This window comes from Dermochelys coriacea, chromosome 21 (assembly GCF_009764565.3).
Source record: "Dermochelys coriacea isolate rDerCor1 chromosome 21, rDerCor1.pri.v4, whole genome shotgun sequence".
Lineage (NCBI taxonomy): Eukaryota > Metazoa > Chordata > Testudines > Dermochelyidae > Dermochelys > Dermochelys coriacea.
In genome coordinates this window covers 2,510,346-2,528,171 of record NC_050088.1, presented here as the reverse complement: position 1 = coordinate 2,528,171, position 17,826 = coordinate 2,510,346, and the positions used below count along the sequence as shown (strand labels likewise).

The 17,826-nt window shown below is 44.3% G+C and overlaps 1 protein-coding gene across 4 annotated transcripts in view; it reads left to right on the top strand.

Annotated features, from left to right (window-relative positions):
- CTTNBP2NL (CTTNBP2 N-terminal like) overlaps positions 1-17,826 on the top strand; it is a 190,147-nt gene that overhangs the window by 138,849 nt on the left and 33,472 nt on the right. Inside the window, exon 1 of one of the 4 annotated variants that reach the window (XM_038380281.2) lies at positions 10,685-10,817. The exons of 1 other annotated variant lie outside the window; for it this stretch is intronic. The gene's annotated coding sequence lies outside the window, so the exon portion shown is untranslated. Of the gene's footprint in view, positions 1-10,684; positions 10,818-15,041; positions 15,221-17,826 lie in introns of those variants that run through there. 2 more of the 4 variants (XM_038380285.2, XM_038380282.2) reach the window with 2 other exon arrangements.

The following is a 17,826-nucleotide window of genomic DNA, read 5'->3' as shown; positions in this document are numbered from 1 at the left end:
TCATACCCCTGATCCCCAGCCTCTGGAATCTGGAAGTCAGTCTGTTCCCCAACAGTCTCAGCCTCCAATTTAAATCCAGCCAAAATCCTTTGTTGTTTCCTCTGTCTTTACAGCCTAGTTAAACCGGTACAAGGTGGACTTCAAAGCAAGGGACTCAGCACTTTCTCTTATCCCTTGATATGTTTGTCGGGAGATGTGAATATCAGAAACCCTCTCCCCCTGCCTGGCTGGCTGCATTTCCTGACAAACCTGCTGATGAATTAATATAATAGATACTTCCCGGTCAAGATACAGTATTCATAAATTACAGGCAGCTCCAAATCAGTCTCATCGTCCCATCTTCTGACATCACCAGTGAGGTCAGCAGAAATGTGCACAGTTCAGTTATTACAGTAAAGTATATTAATAGAAAAATGGATATGCTTCAAAAGTTTTAGAGGTAGGTTTAGGATGCTTTTCTGATGTATGTAAATCCTTAATTAAAAGACATTCCTTTCCATCCTAAGTCATTCTTCCTCTTAGAAGGTTACGTTCTAAAACATTAGATGGTTGCGTCTAATGGTTAGAGCTGGGATGTCAGGGACCCAGGCTGCCTGCGTTCTGTTCCTGGTTCTGCCAATTATTCTATTACTTCAAGCAAGTCCCTGAAACACTCTGCATCATTTTAAGCGTCTGTAAAATGGAGAGGATATTTATCTTCCTAAATGACCTTTGAAAACACCATGCATTCCTGGGATGAAAAGGACTTTGGAAATACACAGAATTAATTATCAGAACACTACACTTAAAGAAAACTGTCTATCCTGATCAATTACTCTTACTCAAAAAAACCCACAAAAACATTATAACGAGTAATGTCTGGGCCAGTCCTGTCTCCTAACGTGAACAGTCCAGCAGGAGCCCAATGCATCGGAGCCCCACAAGGAAATTCACTTCTTTTTTCCAGTAGTGTGTCTAGTTCATTGAAAAGTTCCGACACCAACAGAATGAAGTTTAAAATGAAATTTGTGAAAATGCCAAGAAAATCCATTTTTCAAGCAAAATACTGTCAATCTACAGCCCTTAACTATTAAGATATGAACTGTTCTCACACTGAGTCCGTTATGTTCGATACCCACAATCAGTGTTCCAATAATGTCCCCATTTAGGATCTTTATCTTTTGTAGGGTGTATGTGTAATATAGATACAGATATAAAGAATCGAATCCCCATGACATAGCAAGTTTGTATTAAGTCATTGCATGATCATCCGGCTATAACCTTTGTCCTTCCTTGCCCCATCTCCTCCCTACTGTTTATCACCTTCACACATTGGGTCACACTTAAAAATCTAATTTGCATGCTCTCTGGGGCAGGTGCCACATCCTTTTAGGTCATCTGTGAAGTGCCCAGAACCTAGCTGGGTGATATACAAACTAGGGAATAATAGTGTGGCCAGTGCATTCTCTGCACAGCCCTGGAAGTCTCTCTGCAAACCCTACTCCTCCTGAACTGCTTGTTTCTTTCCATGAGACTGTGGAGAAGAGAGCAGTTGGATGATTTTCTCTCCTTCCTGCAATACTACCTATTCATGTGGAGCACATTGCTGCCTTCTCAGTGAAGCTCAGAGGATGCCCGGAGTTTCACCTGGAAATCATTAAAGTCATACTCCCAGATTTGCTATGCAGCTCACATGAGAGTCTGTCCTTGAAGAAAGAAAAGGAGTACTTGTGGCACCTTAGAGACTAACAAATTTATTTGAGCATAAGCTTTTATAAGCTCACATCGAAGTGAGCTGTAGCTCATGAAAGCTTACGCTCAAATAAATTTGTTAGTCTCTAAGGTGCCACAAGTACTCTTTTTTTCTTTTTGCGAATACAGACTAACACGGCTGCTACTCTGAAACCTGTCCTACAGTGTCAACAGCACCATTCCACGTTTTTGGATTTCTGCACATTAACAATCAAACATAGTAAATCTGTAGCAAAATTGACCTCGCTGGTGAGACCCATCCCAACACAGTTCAGGCTCTGGCTTTTTGGCTGCAATATCATACATGTGTGCACAGAAGGATGCTGCTAGAAAACTTTTTTCTTTCATGTGCTTTAGTTTACTAGGTTTATAGAATAAAATTATACATTTCTTCTTCCCTGAGACCATCTAGGACACTTCAGAGATTATCCCTCTCCAGATGTTTGCTGATCAGCTGTACTGGCTTCACCAAACCTTCTTTTCAAGTCCCAGAACAGAGAAGCCTTTGGTGCCAGATGTTCTGTGACATAAGTCATGTTGATATGACCTTGTAAGAGCTGAACACATGGCTAGTCAATTATCAGCTGCACATAAGGCCATTCTGCACAAAGGTTGCTTTTCTCATTCTGTTGCTGAGAATTGGATTGGACGCTAAGGAGAACATGTTTGCAGCATCAAGGAAAAAAACAAGGAACCAGCAGGAGCTGCCACCCAGAAAACATCTGTCAATTTTGAAAGCAAAGCAATTCCTCCATGTCATTTGCGCATTCAGATATAGTCCATTTGTTGTTTGATTTTTTTACTGTTTGTACTATGGAACTCGGGTCAAAGAGCAGGCCCCATTGTGCTAGGCTCCATACAGACACGTAACAAGGCAGCCAATCTGAGATTGCTCTGGAAGTCACATTACCTCCTGCAGATACAATGTACATCAAAATCCTCTCAGTCATAAATGCCCTGTAACTAGTTTGGGTTTCAACAACCATTGATTCTGTGAATGTTTTTGTGAGGCAGTTTTAAGGACAATGAAAATAGCAATACAGAGCCTCAGCTCCCTCCAGAGAGTGCTAACAACATGACCAGAAAAGAACAGGTGGGGAACTTTATTTGAAGTTGACGTTTGCCCTTAAAACTCTACAACAAGGGTGGATGGATGGATGTTGTCCATGCAGCAAGCACTCTTCACACTGCCATCCTTCACCATCATAAAAAACAATTTTCTGGAGGTTATAACGTGGGCCAGAAAAAATGATCTAATATGAAAGATGATAGTATTGCAGGATACTGCTCAGTAAACAACATAATATCAAACCAAGGTGATACCCCACAAGTTTGCTATCCTTCTGGTGTGACGTTGGCTAGAACAGGTGATACAGTAATCAGGGTCACATAACTACACCAAATAAATAAATACAAACTTCTAGGACTAAAAAGCATTGGAGTGTACAAGACACTCACTGCCTATCTCATGCCCTCTAGTGGCTTGTAACTTATTGGGAGAATATGTTAACCTTCCTCCTTTTAATGTTTTAGTTTTCTTTTTGCTAGTGACTTTCTGGTGAAAGCTGTGGGATTGACAGTCCAGGAAAATCAATGCTTCTGTTTACCCACCTGGCTTCCAGAGACACCTGGGCATAACAGTGGAAGCTTCCCCACCCTGCACCGTTAGTAGGGACATTTCAGCATGCACTGTGGTAGTGTGAATAAGGTGCAATACAAGCTTTCTGACACAGGATGGAGCTGCATGCACACAAACAGGGCCAAGGCCTCAGAAGTGGCTCATAGTTTTGTAAGTTGAAATACAAGCCTGCCATGACCGAACCCAGAAGCTGGCCAATCAATTAACCAAAATTAGCTTCATAATGAGTTTTGAAACATCTAACGGACACCCACTTCTAGCCACGTTCGCTTCTAGGGACGTTGGCTTCATTTTCCGAAAGCCTTGGGAATGCTTTTCTCCTTAATGTCCCCTGGAGCTGCCCACCTTCCGCACCTCCACGCTGGCTTTGAGTTAACCTCAATAACTCACACTCAGAGCACACTAACCATTTAAGGAGGAAGTTGCTCCTTTCTCCAGCCATCCGTCTTGCTGCTGCTTGGTCTTTCAGCTGAGAAGTGAGTAGTGTCACTTTCATAGACGACATCTCCTTTGTCAGGCTCCATCCTGCACTTACAGGAAGTGGTGGTCTAACGTAGTCAGTCTTTTCTAGCTCGAACTTCCTTAATTTATGCTGTTCCAATACCAAACTTCTTTCTCTTCCCCCTTTTTGTCTCTGCAGGGAATGGCAGACTTCCGTCCCCCTACTAACACAGCCTGCCTGCACCTCAATGATTTCTCCTCTGCAAATCCTCCCTCACAACCCACCTGTTCGCCCTGGCCTATAAATCCTCCTATCCTTCTCATTGATTGGAAACAGTCAGCACTCACTTCCACATGGACTCAGTCTTTGTTTCCCAACTCTGGCATCCTTCCACCTACTCTAGCACGTCACAGCACATGTGGGAGTCCGTGTAGTTTTGTGTTTCAAGACAGAACTGTGAGGCAGGAGACTTGAGACCAAATTCTCAGCTGCTGTATATGAGTGCAGCTCCATCGCCTTCAATGAATTGACACCTGTGTACACCTGCTGAGGATCTGACTCATGGGTTCTGATCCCAGGTTAGATAATGACTTGTTTGTGACCTTGGGCAAGTCACTTAGCCCACTCAGTGCCACAATTTCTCCTTCTTCAGAATGGGAATTATTATAATTGTTGTTTATTTGTATTGCAGTAATGCCTAAAGGCCCCAGTGCCATTGTGCTAGGCTGTACACACACAACAGAAGGATGATCTTTGCCCCAAGAAGTTGACAATCATAAGACAAGAGCCAACAGATGGATACTGACAGACAGCACCAGATCGCTGTGAGATTATGATCAGTGTGATAAGCAGTGGTCTTAGTGTACCATTATAATAGTAGTAGAAATGGGTAAAATTTTTTTACCAATAGTTTATTTGCCGAAAAAATGCAGTTGCAGGTCAACTGAAACTATTTGTGAATGCAGGTCACTGAACCAAAAAATCAATTATTTGCTCGGCTCTAAATAGTGGAAACACCAATACCTACTTCCTGGGAGAGGTCATAAGTCTTAATCACTGTGTGTTTCTGAAGGGCTCTGAGATCGCTGGCTGGAAGGCACTATAGAAGTGTGAAGTGTTATCTTCACTGATACATCTTACCAGACAGGACAGCCTGAGCGGTAGGGCTGCCAATTTTGGTTGGATGTATTCCGGAGGTTTCATCACATGAAAATCTTTAATTAAAGATTAATCTTTAATTCCTTAGAGATTAACAAATTTATTTGAGCATAAGCTTTCGTGAGCTACAGCTCACTTCATCGGATGAAGTGAGCTGTAGCTCACGAAAGCTTATGCTCAAATAAATGTTAGTCTCTAAGGTGCCACAAATATTCCTTTTCTTTTTGCGAATACAGACTAACACGGCTGCTACTCTGAAACCTTTAATTCCTGGAGACTTCAGGACAATCCTGGAGGGTTGGCAACCCTATAGCAGTATTCTGTAATACTTGTGCATGAAAATTCTGTTCAGAAATAAACACATAGTACTTCATGAGTTATAAGGGAGAGGAGTCTAGAATGGCTGAAGATATTTGTTGTTGCTAACACTGTCACTGTACAATTGAGCACTTCTCTGTCTGTCACATTTATCACTGAAGAATTATCATTCTGAGCTGCTGTTTTCACTAGCCTTCCCTGTACTCTGCACCTTCTGTTTAAAGATGCTGCTGCTTTTTCTTAGGAAATGCCTCAACAGAATTTATGTTCATAGGCACCCACAAGCTCCATATTCTAATGTCATCAGTGTAATGGTAACAGTAAGGATAGCCATTAAGATTTATTCTCTGACTTCCAGAATCTAGTGAGTAACCAATTCTTCAGCACATCTTACTGGGATATCAGAGACCATGCAGCACTCGCCACAGAAAGGTTCAGTTCTAATTCTGATGACTGTGTGGGAATATGGTCTGCCCAGCAAGCAGCACTGATGGCAGTAACCCCCGTTCCTCAGAGAACAAGGGGTTAAGACAATCAACTCATAAATCAAGGAGTCCAGCACTCTCACTAGGAAGGCAATAGGGTCTACGTGTTAAAATAGCAAACCAGAAGCACTCATGGGTTCTGGTTTTCGTGTTGTACTGGGTAAGAAAACTCAAAAAAATGCTTTGTCTCCTATTACCCATCTGCAAAAGGGGGACAGCAATATTTGCTTCATTGAGCGGTTGGTGCTGCATGGTCAATTAGTGTTTGTAAAGGATATTGAGATCTTCAAACAGATAGCATCAAGAATCATGAGAATTTGAGTCATCATGAGATTTATCATCAAGATAAGTCACACAGCACAGCAGGATATACACCACCCCCCTTTTCCAAGTAAAATCTCAGTGTACCAACAGCATTAAATACCATAGTATGAGTTGATGTGACTGTAGAAAATACGAGACAAACTTACGACTATAGTTTTACAAAGAAGCTGACATACTAGGGTTTTATGTCAGCTTCTTTGTAAAACTACAGCGTCCTTCTTTTCAGATGCCCCCATCACAAGAAAACACGATTAGTGATAACTGGGTTTTTGTTGGGAGTCTGAGCAGAAGTGCAAATGACTAAATGGGCTGCAGAAATTGACCTCCCATTTCACCTCTACAGGTGGACCTTCTGTATCAGTCTTGAGGTTCATTGTGTGAGGGAAGTTCATGCTGACAAAAAGAATGGCCTGTGATTAAAGTGCTGGACTTGGGACCAAGGAAATTCCCAGCTCTGCCACAGACTCCCTGTGCAACCTGGGCCAACACAATTCATCTCTCTATGCCTCCGTTCCCCCTCTGTAAAATGGGGATAATATTCCTTTCTCCTACCCTTTGTCTCAAAGGGGTTGTAAGGCAGGGCCAGGACTCTTATCCTGTGAATGTACAGCATTTAGCACAACAGTGCCCTGATCCCAGCTGGGTCTAAGCACTAATGTAATATAAATAATAATAAAATTGTTTCCCTCTTGGGTTAACAAAGAGAAACTAAAAGTCCACAATCCTTGGGTAGTGTAAATAAGCATAGTTCCATCAACTTCAGCTAAACTACACTGCTTTACAGCAGCTGACGATCTGTCCCTTTCTCCCTAAGAGTTGTTTACCTGAACACAGTTCTCGTTAAAAATAAAAGGAAAAGGATCAGTCACTGGTTTACTACAGTTCTTCACTACAAAGGAATTGCTGCTTAGGATGATTTAGAAATTGCTGTGTTTTAGACAAAAGCTTTGTTTCTTTTGTTCTAATTTTGAGCTTTCGGGTAGGGATTGTCTTGTACAGTGCCCAAGTGGTAAATAATAATAATAAATACTACAACTAGAAAACCAGCCCCAGCTACAAAGCGGCTCATGGAGTGTGTGATTTCATCAGAACAAGTTTCTTATCATGCACTAAAACCATTCTGGAGTACTTCTAAAACAACAACAACAACAAAATAATCCATGTGAACACTCTCTCTCTCTTGGGAATCAATTAACGTGATAGAAAGAAAGGCTTAAACTCCAATGAGTGAGTGGTTTGCTCCAGGAACTGAGCTGACAGATCTTACTAAATTCTCATCTTATTTACCTTTCAATTTGTCCTGTGCTCTTCCTATTAGAATTAGGTTTGGCAAAAATACAGAATTTTTTTTTGCAGACAACACTTGCTCTACATTGCTCTCTTATTAGAGAGGTAGTATTTGCATAACTAATGTTTGGGGGGGAAAAAACCCCCAGGAAAGATGCTGCTCAATGGGAAGGCAATTTCTCTGTTGTCACTGTCATCACTCATTTTCTTCACTTCAGAAATAGTTACGTTATTCTGTCTAAGCAGCAAAGGAAAATTGTATCTTTCCAGGAATAATGCATTACAACAACACCACATTTAGAGGTTTGTGAAATGCTTTAAAGATTAAAAGGCCTGGAAATGTAAATTATTTCTTTTAATTTTTCCTGGTGTCTTATTTAGGATTTCCAAGCACTTTTCGAATATTAATTAAGCCTTAAAACTCTTCTGCAGCAGGTATTATTACTCTGTGAAAAGCACTATATGAGAGTGCAGTAGCATCATTATTATTTTACTAATGAGAAAACTGAGGCACAGAAATTTTGACTTGCCCAGCATCACAAAGTGAAGCCATGGAAGAGGTAGAATTTTAACTAACATGTCTAAGATCAATTCACTAGGGACTGCAAAGTAATAAAATTCCATCTTATTTTTGTATTATGGTAGTACCAAACAGATCTCACGATTGCCAGACAACCGACAAGAGTATTGTATATAAAAGCCTCCTTGATTTGATATATCTCATCTGTATCAAAGCAAGGAGGCTTTTCCAAAGAAGTTTGGAAGACAACTAGGGATGGCTTGCTCAAGTATGGCCTCTCAAGAAAGTGTGGAAAAAACAGGGCATTTCAAAATGTACACAGGAATGACTAGCGAAAAGCATAATTTTTTCCCATAATGATTCATGGATGTGAATCATGGTAAATTAATGCTGCTGACAAGAAGAAAACTGAAGCTTTTGAAATGTGGTGTTGGCAACAACTCTTGCTATCTCCTGTATGGGGGGGGGGGGGGGGGAGATGAATACCTATATTAGAAATATTATTTGAGAGAAGCAGATCCTGATGTCAGAAAGAAAAAGATGCAAACTTATGTATTTTGGTCACAACAGCTGCAAAGATGGAAGCTTGCAAAAGTTATTATGGAAGAAATGATAGAGGATCACCCTAGTACGGGACAACCAGCAAGATGGATGGATGATAGTGTTCAGCAGATCAGTGAGGGGACAGCTGCTGAGCGCTGTAAATTAGTGATGGATCATGAAGGCTTCTGAAAATTCTGCTATGCTGTCACCACCAGTCAGACATGACTACATGGATTTACTTAGTACATAGAGGGCCCAGCCAAGACTGAGATCCTATTTTGCTTTGCACTGCGCAAAACCAAGATGCTACCGGTCCTAAAAAGCTTACAGTCTAAATATGTGCTCAGAATGCAAAATCAGATGATGTCTTAGTGCTGTGCTAGAAGTGACAAAACCTTGGGGAGGGGGCTGACCTCTCGTTGGAGGTTGCAAGAAAAGGGCCTGCCTGGAAGAGATAGGAGCTATCCTGCCTTGGTGCTTCACTTGCACCATCTGACACCGACCAGGCTTCCTCCCTGTACTGGCCCGAAGGAACCGAACAAGCAGAGCCAGCCTGACGACTATGCCAACAGCGGGCTGCATTATTGATATGGCACATGGTCAGCCTCCAAGAGGACCAGGGCCAGCTGCCCCACTTCCCTGCCCCAGCCTGGGGGAAGAAATGGGAAGTTCCAAACCCCGCTCCTTTCTCTGCCCCAGGCTGGGGGCAGAGAGGGGGAAGTTCCTACCCCCTTCCCTGCCTGCCCCCCCCACCCCACCCCACCCCAGGCTGGGGGCAGAGAGGGGGAAGTTCCTACCCCCTTCCCTGCCTGCCCCCCCCACCCCACCCCAGGCTGGGGGCAGAGAGGGGGAAGTTCCTTCCCCCTTCCCTGCCTGTCCCCCCCCACCCCACCCCAGGCTGGGGGCAGAGAGGGGGAAGTTCCTACCCCCTTCCCTGCCTGCCCCCCCCCAGGCTGGGGGCAGAGAGGGGGAAGTTCCTACCCCCTTCCCTGCCTGCCCCCCACCCCCCCCCAGGCTGGGGGCAGAGAGGGGGAAGTTCCTACCCCCTTCCCTGCCTGCCCCCCACCCCACCCCAGGCTGGGGGCAGAGAGGGGGAAGTTCCTACCCCCTTCCCTGCCTGCCCCCCCACCCCACCCCACCCCAGGCTGGGGGCAGAGAGGGGGAAGTTCCTACCCCCTTCCCTGCCTGCCCCCCCCACCCCACCCCAGGCTGGGGGCAGAGAGGGGGAAGTTCCTTCCCCCTTCCCTGCCTGTCCCCCCCCACCCCACCCCAGGCTGGGGGCAGAGAGGGGGAAGTTCCTACCCCCTTCCCTGCCTGCCCCCCCCCAGGCTGGGGGCAGAGAGGGGGAAGTTCCTACCCCCTTCCCTGCCTGCCCCCCACCCCCCCCAGGCTGGGGGCAGAGAGGGGGAAGTTCCTACCCCCTTCCCTGCCTGCCCCCCCCACCCCACCCCAGGCTGGGGGCAGAGAGGGGGAAGTTCCTACCCCCTTCCCTGCCTGCCCCCCCCCCGGCTGGGGGCAGAGAGGGGGAAGTTCCTACCCCCTTCCCTGCCTGCCCCCCACCCCCCCCAGGCTGGGGGCAGAGAGGGGGAAGTTCCTACCCCCTTCCCTGCCTGCCCCCCCCACCCCACCCCAGGCTGGGGGCAGAGAGGGGGAAGTTCCTACCCCCTTCCCTCCCCGCCCCCCCTCCCCACCCCAGGCTGGGGGCAGAGAGGGGGAAGTTCCTACCCCCTTCCCTGCCCCCCCACCCCACCCCACCCCAGGCTGGGGGCAGAGAGGGGGAAGCTCCTACCCCCTTCCCTGCCTGCCCCCCCACCCCACCCCGCCCCGCCCCGCCCCAGGCTGGGGGCAGAGAGGGGGAAGTTCCTACCCCCTTCCCTGCCTGCCCCCCCACCCCACCCCACCCCAGGCTGGGGGCAGAGAGGGGGAAGCTCCTACCCCCTTCCCTGCCCCAGGCGGGGGTGGGCTCCCAGCCACCCCGCCCCCGGGCACTGCAGGGCCTGCGAACAGCGCCCCCCACAGGGCCAAGACCTCCGCCTGCAAACCCAGCCTCCGCCCCCGGAAGTGACGCGTCAATCACAGCCCCGCGCTCTCCCTCCTGGGCCGCGAACAAAAGGGATTTTCAGCCCCGCGCCCCGCCCCTCCGCCCGCAGCGCCGCGCCCTGGTTGGCTGGCGGCGGCCCCGGCGGCCGGCTCCCTGCTCCGCCCCGCTCTTCCGCTCGCTGATTGGCTGTGGGTCCCGGGCGGTGGGGTCGGCGATTGGCGGCCGCGATGTCAGTCGGAGCGGGGCCGGGCGGAGGACCCTGGCTGGGGCGCGCGGCCGGCGGGTAGCGGCGGCGGGTGCGGAGCTGGACGGGGCCCCGGTCAGGTCAGGTCAGTGTGTCGCCTCGGGGGCGCTGCCGTCCCCGCGCCCCCGCCTGCGCGCTCGCGCCCGGGGAGCCGTTGTGGGGGCGGGGGGCGCGTGCCACCCCCCGCCCCCGGCACGCTCCGCCGGTTGGGGGCGGGGGCCGAGCTCGCGCCAGGTGGCCCGCAGCGGGGACCTTGCGCCGGTGAGAACAAGTAACGCGTCCCAGGGCAGCGGCAGGGTCCCCCTGCAAAGCCGCGTCTTAGGGGGCGATCATCCTGCAGCAGTACAGGGCCCCTGGGCGAGGGCTGTGCGCTCCTGTCTCTGCCCCGGGGGGGAGGGGGCAGGACCGCCCCCCACGGTTCCAGGGCCGGGCGCCGTTTTAGGGCTTTGATGCCTCAGGTTTTACCAGTGAGATTTTATCGACTCTCTGCTGGTTTTACAAGGGTGAAACTGGCAGCAAGGTGCGTCGGTACGCAGAGACTCTCGAGACGTCTGCAGTACCCACCTTTGTGAAAAGTATTTCCCCCGCAGTGTATAAAGCAAGTGTGCATTCCTTGTGTGATGGCAAAAAGAACAGGAGGACTTGTGGCACCTTAGAGACTAACAAATTTATTAGAGCATAAGCTTTCGTGAGCTACAGCTCACTTCATCGGATGCTCACGAAAGCTTATGCTCTAATAAATTTGTTAGTCTCTAAGGTGCCACAAGTCCTCCTTTTCTTTTGGCGAATACAGACTAACACGGCTGCTACTCTGAAACCTGTACTTTCGTTGTGTCACTCAAAAATAATCCTAGCGGTGTTACGGTTTCTGGAGTTTGTTCACTAATCTCTCCTATATGCAAACACAAACCATTTTGAAATGGGAAAACAGAATGGAATAAAGGACCGTTCATAAGTATCTGAAGGATGTATACACCAAGGGGTGGGGTGGGGAAGAACTACATTTATTCAAAAGGGTTTCCCATGGACTGCAGTTAAGAAAGGGGTTCTTCAGGCTGAAGTGTGTGTTTCTCCCCTCTTCCCCAAGTTCATAACAATGAGAAGGACATGGAATGGACTTCCAGAGGAAGTAGTGATGCTATTGTTTTGGCCCATCTTAAACTAGACTAGACCAGAATAGTAGAAAATTTAGAGAAAAATGTCTCTGACCGGAGCTCACTGTAGCTCACAAAAGCTTATGCTCAAATAAATTTGTTAGTCTCTAAGGTGCCACAAGTACTCCTTTTCTTTTTGCTCATCCACCTTGTGTCTTTAATAACTCAGAGTAAAAGTTCTTGACATCTGTAGGAGGAAGTGGGTTCTTACCTGGAAGATGGAGCAGAAGCTAAAAGTGAAAATCATAAAAGGTTGCATGGTGGCATCCTATGGAGAGAAATGAGAAGCAAACTAATAAGAGAGAAAACAAAGGCAGCAGCTTCTTATCTTCGAATACTGAAGATGTTGAACTGGCACTGGCCTCTCTGTGTTACAGGAAAGAGGCAGAGACTACTTAACAGCTATTGGCAAAGCAAAGATAAGGACAAACTGGTAGCAGACGTGCATAGGCACATATTCTGAGGTATGCATCCAATGAAGTGAGCTGTAGCTCACGAAAGCTTATGCTCTAATAAATTTGTTAGTCTCTAAGGTGCCACAAGTACTCATGCTCGTTTTTATCATTCTGAATAGAGATGCTAAAATGGCCATCACAAATCCCCCACCCTGTAGTAAAGCCATTAACAGGGTTATCAGGGCTTTAAAACAGTGAAATTGACTATTCTTTCTCCATGTAAAACAAAACAAGAACAACACCCAACTTAAAGCTGTTATCTTCTAAGCCTTTTCTAAATAATCTGTCTCTAATTTATTATGTAGATATTTAATAATCTTTGGTAAGAAAACTTAAGGTTTTTTTGCCTTTTTTCTTATCTACAATTTGCACTCTGAAGCGAAAGTTAAAAGGTTGATAACTTATGTGTGTTTTAAAAAAAAACAAAACTATATTTTTGTGGATTCTCCTAGCAATTCTTTGTTTGCATATTGCTGAAAAATGAATTTGGGGAGATAAATAGGCAACAGGCCACCTATCCTTATGAACCAGTTTTGGGGCACCTAGATTTGACAAACAATCCGGTAATCTTTTTTTAAAATGTAGATCAGTCATTTTGGATAGTTCCTTTTTAGGTGCCTCCAAGTTACACAATCTGGTCTGTGTGCACAATATTCATGAACCAGTGTTTGACGTCTCCGAGAACAGACTCTGATTCAGAGGCCCAATAGATGTCATGAAATTTTACATCCTTGGTCTGTAACGGATGGAGTGCTGGCTGAGGCTCTAGCTGACACCCTTGCTGGTTATTTCACCAGTATTGGAATTAGCTCTGAAAATCCCCTCTTCTCTCAGTGGAGGACAGACAGAGTCATGAAGAGTATCCATCAGGGAATTGCTGACAGAATAAAGTAAGGAACAGAAATGTATCTAATTAGGTCTCAAAAATTTACCAGACCTTTATTAGCCTTAGAACTAAGCCTTATAGTGAGAGATTTATACAAAAAGCAAGGGTGGGGAAGCCCCTTCTATGGGCCAAGCCCTGGAGTAATGCCTCCATGAGAAATCCAGAACTCCTGCTGATGAGGAAGGGGAGGATATTGCTTCAGGATCTTGGCTGTTGCAAGGAAGCGAGGAAAAAATTCTCTGCCACTCTGCTCTTTACTAGTCTGCTTTTATGTGTGGATCCTCTTCTGTGAGGAACACAAGGCCTACTTCTCTTGCCTTGCTTAGTAGGTTTTATGCTACAGGTATGACATCGTACATCCAGTAAAACTTTCCCTGAGCATGAAATTGACATGAATCTTGAATTTCTCTGCTGCTGTTCGGAACCCTCAGAGCTTCAGCGAAAATGACTTTGGTTTATTAACTGCTCTGCTGTTGCTCAGCAAGGCTTCCAGCAGCAATAGAGTCACTGGAGCTGTCTGTGCACAGACTCAGGAAGACAAAATTTCATCTACCAACCTTTGAAATGTAAACCACATGTATCTTTGCAAACATTCGGGCTAGAAACATAGTGCCCCATGCTATAAGGTGCTGAATGCATCTGAATTCAGTTGGTATTAAAGGTATTTAGAACTTAACAGTGTCAGGCCATATATGTATATAGCGGCAAGAAGACATATGGATTTTTCAGGCTCTTTATCTAAACATTCATTTTTAGAAAAAAGCTCTCTAACCTGAGATGATTGACCCCAGAAATGTCTGGTCAGTCCATTCTTAACACACACATGCTTCTGTTGTGCAGTTTTAAAAAGTTTTGGTCTTAACTGGCTCCCAGCCAGAAAAAAGTCTTTATGTGTTTGTGCAAAGCATCTTAGTTTGAAGGTGGCTTATTTTGTGTTTGTATTTGACTTAAATATATGTATTATTCGGCTTTTAGTCTTGAGTCCTCTTCCAAAGCTTTTGTCTGCAGAGCATTACCACAGCACAGGACAGAGATTAAGGGATAGCAGAAATGAATAGGTGATTTGCTTCTTCTTAAATGAAGAGATTTGCCACCCAGCAATGTAGCTGGAGGATTTTATATATATGGGTTTCATGTGTGATATTTGTAGTCTGTAGTTCTAAAAAAGAGAAGCATATAGTTCAGGGGGATTTTAGGGATGAGTTTGTCATCACAGTTTAAAGAATATTTTAAGAATAACTTGGTGTGGGGAACTTGTTGTTTTGGGAGTTGCTTTGTTTTTCTTTTTGTTTAAATCTTCCACTATCCCCCCAAAATAACCCTAAATACTGCTCATTTTAACTTAAAACTGTGTTGTGAATTTGGCTTACTGCCTAATACATTTGAGGAAAGACAAGAAGTTAGAGAGAGTGGTATGCCTGTTTTTGAATAGTTAACTGAAAGCACAGATGCAACATTCTATGTATACAACAGCATATTTTTATTTTGCTGATTTCCAAACTATCCTTTTAGGTTCTTGTATGGCCTCTATCACTGAGGTATCTGAACGCCTGTGGACTTCTGAAAATATCAGCCCTTTTTCAGCTATGAGGAGTTAAAATGAGGCTTATTCAGAGCTGTAGACACAGAAGCATTGTTGAAAAACCAGCATATTTGTAGCCATAGCGTATGAAAGGACAGGAAGCATCCCCAGTCATTAGAGGAAAATGCCCACTTCTGTTCTGTGTAAGATGTTGCAAGGAAAAGGACAAGACACATGAGTCAAATCCTTAAGAGCACGTGGACTGTCTGACAGATCTCTATTACGAACTGGGCTGTGGTGTGGTTAGGTTCTTGTCTGATTAGAACACTGGCCCCTTGGAAGTCATGGAGTATGTCACCAAGCTCAGTTGGAGTCAGTAGACCAGATTCTTCTGTTAGGCTGGGGACTTCAGATTTACACTCATGACTACAAGCAGAATGTAGCCGAATGCCTTCATAATAATCTGTGCAGGTATTATGCATGATTAAATATACTGAAATACTCCTATTATTTGGTAGCGTACCTCATCCTTTCCTCCAAGGGTGTATGATCAGAATAATTAGGTTGAATGTAAAACCAGTTTCAGATACATCTGTAAGGTTATGTTTAAGTATTTATATTTAAAATTTCTTTTAATATTTATTTTTTTTGTGTATTTCATGTTAAATTCTGGAAAGTAGGTTATTTTAAGGGAAATATTGACCAGCTTAGAAGAAAATGTGCCATAAAAATGTTGCTTTCAAGTATTAAAAATTATGTTTCTGCTGAAAAAAACATAGCACAGCTAAAAGGAAGTTTACCTTTAGACAAGCAATAAGCAGTTCTGTTTGTTTAAGCTCTGAAGTTTTGATTATTGTCTTAAAAGTGTAGCAGATCTCAGACTCAGTAAAAATATTTATTCTATAAGACTGAATACTATAGTTTTTGTGGTTTGATCTCTGTGTGTTCACATATTGCACTGGATATGAACTGTAATGTTCTAATTGTTATTCCTAAGTATTGTTTTTAAAGTTGTAAGTGGAGCTTTTTATTTAGGAATATAGAGGTACTTGGTCAATTCTCGCCAGTTGCACATGAAAATCTACTTGGCAGGATGAGTGTGTGTGTGGTTAACAGGGGGAAATTGTGCAGGGATAGAGAGGGAACAGTCCTTTGAATAGTATTTAGAGGGAGGGAAATTGGAGAACTTAACAATATAAAGGACATGCCTAGAGTGACCAGGATAGGATTCAGATAGACAACGGAATTTATTGGTGTAATGGCCTCTGAGTTATTGTTTTGATTCAGAGACATCTGGTGTTCTTGTGAAATTGGGCACTAAAATAAATTGGGTTGACTTTTAGTTCTTTCTCCTTCCCCCCACCAGCATCCCTCAAGATAAAAGGGCTAAACGGGTTCCATTTCTAAATGTCCATGGGTTCAGCAATGTGGGATCTGCAGGGTGTTAAGTGACCTTTCCCAGTGTCTTAAAACCATAGTAGTACAAGCGCGTTTTTTTTCAAAATGCTGTTTTAATTATGTCTGTCTTGTGAGATTTTCATTATTAACACATACAGCATGGTTGGGTGAACTGTGCTCTGAGTACAGTTATCGCTTGCTTGTATGTGACTTGTTGTTGTTAGGCTGTATGTGTGTGTCCACCATCTCAAAGTAACTTGAGCATCATGAAGTTGAAAATTAAAGGTTCTTTAGCACTTTGTAAGTATATGGTGCTATAGAAATAGGACATGCTTTGGTCAAAGTATTACCATTTTGAATTATAAAGGTTAGCTCTGTGTTCTGATAACTTAGAACATATTGGATAGCCACCGTGCTTATGGCTGCAGGCAATGTGAACTCCCCTCTTATTTGTACTTAAATCCAGTTTGTGAGCAGTGGTGGCAAGCAAATGCACCATAGTAGAAAACTCTCACAGCTTTGCAGAGGATGTGCTGATTGTGAGCTAATGCAGAAATAGGCATAATTCTCCATGTACTGCTGATAAAACAGATGCTGATAAAACAAATGTTCCATTTTTTCAGTGTGAAAATTGATGTTCAGAATAGTGCTAAATGTACTAGTGTTAGTGCAGTTAGTTTTGCCACCTTTAGGACCTCAAAAATTACAGGGGAAAATATCAGCTTTCTTCAGTGATAAAAGAAAATATTTGTCTTATTTTAAATTTACATCTTCTCTTCACTGAATGAATACAACTTAATACTGAACATCTCGCAAAATATGATTTGATACTATTTCCTGTAAATACTGATTCAGTCTTAACCTTCATAAATTAGTCTGTGCAAGAACTGACCCACTGTTGAAATTAAGTCATGCATTTCCTGGGCAGATAGTCAGGATGTTGAGATTTAAAATCTGTCCATGGCAGTCATGCAGTTCATAAACTTAAAAGTGCCTACTTAAGCATGGTAAATTTTAAAAACTGAAAACAAAGCCATATTCCCTGCTCTGGTCCCAACCTGTAAAATTAATTCTAGATAGTGATGGGAGTTGCTTTTTGGACGTTATGATTCTGTTCTCTGCTTCCGTTTATAAATGGCATTACACATTTTCTTTCTTCCCTGTACAAAATAGCTATTATAACTAGCCAGCTGTTTTATGGACTAGAAGTAACATAATTGTCAACCAAACAATTCCAGGCAGGAGAGAGGTGTCTTGTTTCTGGTCTTGCACAACTGATTCTCTAGAAAAGTATATTGATCAGTTTACAATTCTCCAGCAGTTGTCTACTTAAAGAATAGTCTTTAAGAATGCAATGTCTTATTGAAATGGGAATCTAATCAAGTTCATACAGATATGAATCTCCTAAACTGGAAAAACAGTAGAAATTTTAAGTGTAGATAATGAGGTAAAATTGAGTCCGAGAGGCTGCATGGTTGGTGGTTGAAGCAGAAGATTGGGAATGTGGATTTCTGGGTTTTCTTTCTGATTCTGCCACTGTTTGAGGGATGTTGGGAAAACACTTTATGCCTTGAATTACTCTTCTGTAAAATGGAGGTGAGGCATACCTCACAGATGAGCTGAGGCTTTCTATGAGCAAGATTCACTGGGCTCCTTTGACTATAGAAATGGAAAATATT